This window comes from Apaloderma vittatum, unplaced genomic scaffold, assembly GCF_000703405.1.
Source record: "Apaloderma vittatum isolate BGI_N311 unplaced genomic scaffold, ASM70340v1 scaffold3529, whole genome shotgun sequence".
In the NCBI taxonomy this organism is placed as follows: Eukaryota; Metazoa; Chordata; class Aves; order Trogoniformes; family Trogonidae; genus Apaloderma; species Apaloderma vittatum.
In genome coordinates, this window is record NW_009733350.1 from 10,245 (window position 1) to 15,802 (window position 5,558).

Here is a 5,558-nt window from a genome sequence, read left to right on the forward strand (position 1 = left end):
GGAATGCCAGTATTTCTGTAGAGTCATATTTAAATATAAATAAAGGTGAGAGTAAAAGCGATATTACAACCTTTTAAGATACAACTAAAATCTCCTGAGTGCCTCATGCTGATCACGAGTGAGCGGATGCCTTTAGAACCACTGTTCTTGGAGCTCATGCTTCAGTAGTTCTGCTTATACCTTTTGTTCTCTGCCATGTTGTTGCCTGAGTGGAGTGTCATTTCAGTTTATCATATCATATGTAAATTTAGCCTATAATCTCTTTAGGACAGTGACAACAGTTGCAAAGTCAGAACTGAGCAGGTCTCATGGGTTTGAGCTGCCTCTGTGCTGTCCTGATGCTCTGTGGTTCCACAAGGCAAAAGCAGCCTTGGTGTAACTCAGGTAAGTCATCCACCTTTCTCAGCTACAGTAGTGGGATGTAGTGTTCGGAGTCTGGCCCTGGACATATCCTTATGCTGAGGTCCGCAAGAGTATCTTTGAAAAATTAAGAGCTCAAGTGAGCAAAGTCTGTCATTGACCTCCACTGGGGTTTTTTTTCTGCTGGAGCCAGTGCAGAAGATTGGGCCTTGCACAGCGTGCTGTGAGCCAGACCCATTGCAAAAGCATTACGGCGTGCTGTGTGTCATCGCTGCCTCTTGTCCAGTGAAGTACCCTAGCAGTATTCTGGCCAAGGACCTGTTTCTTTGCTGTGTACACAATCTGAAGAACTTATCATACTGAACTTTAAACTGAGTCTTCAGCTTCAGTTTTTAAACCTGAAAATGTTTCTGTGTTTAGGCTGCAACCACCACATACACCCATCAACAGGGAACGTTTGCAAAAGTATAAAGACTCGAGTTTGACTGGAAATGTTTCCTGCAACTAATTCTATGTTAGAGTATTGCAGTGGAAATTATTTTCCTCTGAGAGCACCAGCAAGCTGTAGTGAACAGAAACTGGTTGCCTTAGAATATGCTAGAATGTAGACTTTGGTGGGTTAAATGCCTTTAGATAGATTTGACTTCAGGTCTGTTTTTCCTGGGAAATTGTGTGGTTTCTAATCACAGAATCACAGAATGTTAGGGACTGGAAGGGACCTCGAAAGATCATCTAGTCCAATCCCCCTGCCAGAGCAGGAACACCTAGACGATGTTACACAGAAATGCGTCCAGGCGGGTTTTGAATGTCTCCAGAGAAGGAGACTCCACCACTCCCTGGGCAGCCTGTGCCAGTGTTCTGTTACCCTTACTGAGAAGAAGTTTCTTCTCAAATTTAGGTGGAACCTCTTGTGTTCCAGTTTGAACCCATTACCCCTCGTCCTACCATCGGTTGTCACCGCGAAGAGCCTGGCTCCATCCTTGTGACACTCACCCCTTACATATTTATAAACATTAATTAGGTCACCCCTCAGTCTCCTCTTCTCCAAACTGAAGAGACCCAGCTCCCTCAGCCTTTCCTCATAAGGCAGATGCTCCACTCCCTTAATCATCTTGGTTGCTCTATGCTGGACTCTCTCCAGCCTCTGATGATGCAAATACAGCAGGTCTGGACCTAGAGATAGAAGATGTGAGTTTGGGGTGTGTTGATGTAAGCGGATAAGATGGGGAGGAAGTGAAAGCTTGTTAAAAACCAGCCTATGCATGTTATTTGTAGCGTATCCTAAGAGTGTGTTACCTTTGCACATGGGATATCTGGTTTCTAGTGCTGGCTCTGTCCTGCTGGATAATGCTGTGTTGGCTATGATGCTTGTGTGCCTCTGTTTCCCCACTAGAGGAGGCATAATGCCCCTCTTTTTAAATGTCCTGTAGTGCTACCTGACAGGTAAGTACAGCACCACCACAGACAAAAATGCACTTTTGGGGAAGAGCGAATTCTGTTCTCTTCGTCTCCCTCGTGGGCTGCTCTGACGTAAATAGTGAGCCAAGTGATTGCCCAACTCTTCTTTCTCTCTGAAGATTGAGTTAGAATGGGGTGGTCCCTCAATGTATACACACTTTTTTCTCCTCCCTGAAAACACTGTGTCAATTTTGTTGGATGGACTCAGGGTACTGTAACGGAGAAAGGGTAGCAGGCAAATGCATCTTGGATCCCGGAATCACTAAGAAAAAGCAGCCAGCTTTGGTTTGTTTTTATTTTGTTTTAGTGAAAAAACACTTCCCACACAAACTTTTAAAACTTACACGTGGCACAGAGGGGATCAGTTCCAGTTGATATGAGCCTGGAAGAAGAGAGGGAGGAAACAGTTGCTTTAGACTTCACTTCAGCTGGAGTTGAGAGGAAAGAATCAGTGTCCCTTTTCTGGAATTCAGCAAGAAGGTCGTTTTGGTGAGGACAGATCCTGTGCAGATTTTGTGGAGGTACTGTACAGAGTGCTGCGGGGCATTCACAAAACAGGTGACTTTATATTTAAAATAGCAACTGCTGTCAGTGACAAAAAGCTGTGTTGCTTTCTTGGAAGGATTGCTGCATTTAGAGCATGCTGTACTCTAAACATCATGTTTCTCTTTTTTTTTTTTGGTGTTTGTTTTTTTTTTTCACCAAGAGGGTAGAAATCAATGTGAGGTTTCTGGGCTAAATGTAACCAGGGCTGGAGTTTGTATGTGTGTGGTGGAGAGTGGTTTTAATGCAGTAATATGGGTCTTAAAAGAAACATGGGTAAATACATCAAATTTGGGGACTTTGGCTTGAGGACATTTGTAGTTTCCGTCTGTCTGTCTCTGATCCCTGAAGATCAGAAGATGGGTTGAAAACCAGGGGGAGTTAAAGGGGAGGGAGATGAAATGCAGGAAAAACTGCAGATCTGTCTGTTCCTGCCTGATTTGAACCAGACCCCCAGGGAATGGGAGGATATTCCCACCTGGAATTCATATTTTGTATTGAATGTGGCTAAAATTAAAGATTTAGTAGCAGATAGGGCAGCTCCGGTGTCCTGCAATGAAATGCTAAAGCACCCACCGTCTCTGCTTCTCTTCTGTCAATTCCAGCATGCTTGCTTTTGGCATCTCTTGTGGATCTCACAGACTGTGTTGACAAAAAGCAGTGGGAGATTGTTTCTTCCCCAGGTCTTTATATTCAGACTATAGCTGCTTCCTCTTTGCTACTCACATTTTCCCATATGGTGACTTTGGAAAATTCCTCTCCAATTTCGTTGGGAAGTGCAGGAAACTCTCGTTGGTAGAGGGTTGCCTGTTAGTCTCTTGAATTCTGCTGCTCACATCTGGAAAGGATCTGACTTGGAAGGGGGAGACTCGCTCTGAGCTCAGTGCATGTAACTGACATGGCATGAGCTGAGGGAGACTGTGGGGGCAAGAGAAATGTTCTCCATTCATCCGATCTCTGACAGCAAAGGTGAGTTTTTCAGCACTTTATTTTTATTCTTTTTTAAAAAGCTGGATTGTCAGACAACATCCAGCAACCTGACTTTCAGCTGCAGCTTTTAGAAGGGATGTTCAGCCTGTGTAACAAACTCAGTTAACTTGTTGATAGTGAAGGAGAGGATGTTTCTCCATCTCTCTGTGTGTCCTGTAAGAATGTGTGTAGAGAATGATACAGAAATGAGGTATTTTGAGTGTGATTCTGTTGTTTGTTGAGGTAACTGTAATCACTGAGAAGCATACAGCGACTCCTGTCACTTCAGCTTACTTCTTGAGACTCTGCCTCTGGTGCTGTTTGGCAGCACAGTGCAGAAATCGGTAGTGGTTCTGTCTGGACTTGGGAATATGAAACCACAGAAACCCCTGAGCTGGTCTCAGTGTAACTTTAGTCTTCGGGTGGAAGGACCTGATGCAAAGCTCACTGACAGCAAGGGAAGAGGACTGACTCTTTCTAGTGGGTTTTGAACTACTCCTTTAGTAAGATTTCTTAACCTTTGGATCAGGCCCCTGGGAATGAGTTGAAATGGAGCAAGTTGCTTCAGATTTCCTTTGAACTGAAGGAAAATCAAAATCATGCCTGGTTTTACTGCCTGCGCTCCAGATGCAAGCAGATGTTTCTGTATCCCAGGTGTCTCCCTGTGGCACCAGAGCAGCATTCACTTCAAAGGCATTGTAGCAGAAGCGTGCACATTGGTGTCAGTGAGGTGAGATGGCCTCAGAAATTTTAGTGTGCAATAGATTCAACATTTCATGTAAATTTTTTAACATCTTTTCAGGTATATATATGGAAAAGTCAGCATGTTGCAAACCTATAGAGCCTGATACCAGCTGTGATGTGTGTGCTGTGGAAACAGTGTTGGTATTGTTACAGCAGGGGTGGTTGTGACCTGCATATATGAAGGGATTTTTTCTTTAGTTTCCTTTCTAAGTATCTATAAAAGTAAGCTGATATATAGGAAAAAATAATTTGTTAGAGATCTGATACTTCATACTTTCTGAGATTATTTTCTCTAAGATTTCTGAAATATTTTCTGAGATTAGGTCACTGAATACTAAGGACTTCACTAATCCACTGTTGGCATACTCATGTGGCCAATTTTGATCTCACTGTTAACATCTAGCTGCCATATAAGGAACACCATCTGATCTCTGGAATGTTTTATAAGGAGATTAATTTCATTATATTCAGCTTTACAGATATGGAAGCTGTGGAACAGTAGAGCAGGGAGAAGAAGGATCAAGCAAACAATGTTAAATGCTTAAAATCACCCAGCATGTTGGTAGTAAAGACTGGGACCAAAGCAAAACCATCCGTGTCTGGGGATGCTCTGTCCTGTAGTGCCACCTTCTCCTGTGCCTTCAAGTATAAGTCAGTGTTTAAAGGAATTATTTAAGACTCTCATGACTGTGACTGAGAGCAGGATCTCTCCAGTGCTTCCCAAGCACGCAGTCTGTGAGAGCCCCAGAGACAGTTTCAGCTGGTGCAAAGCAGCAGAGCCCTGTTGGATGTGAAGGAAGGTGTGCCGGTTCTGACGGCTGCTGGTCTGGCTCTGGGAGGTTCTTGTTTACAATGTGAAGAAAGAACATGGGCTGGCAGAGTGCTTATTTCATGTTAAGGTCATTAATCCTTTATACTTTTTCACCTTTAAAGATCAGCTAAAATAAGTTCTCATCACTGTCATATATTTCTGTGAAGAATAGCCAAAAGCACAAAAGACAAGCCATTACCAGCCCTTAGTGCAAATCTTTATGTATGAAATCTGAGAAGGGCAAAAAATGAGACTGAGAGGTCTGGCTTAGGGCCAGCTGGCTGGTCCAGGAGATGCTGAACTTCTGTTTGGATTATTTTAACCTGCTGCCAGGAAGATAAAAGCTGACCATAAGCCAGGACTCTGAGGTTCAGAGTCAGCACTGTCCAAAATCAATAGGAAGCCCGTTTTGTTTGCAGTAGCCATGAGAATTTGTTATTGTTCGATGCCTGTGAAGCGGCCCCGTGGAGAGGCACTCGGGGCGGCCTGAATCCCTCTTTTCCAGCGCACCTTGTTTACATTAACGAAAAGTTTCTTCCCTGTGCAAAACTGTCAGCAGCAGCACGACCAACAGTTACACGTTGCATAACCTCCTCGATACATCTCCGGGATTATCTGGCGTGTGAAAAAAAGCAATAAATAACTCGAGGAGTCGAGGACAGTTCGGGGGATG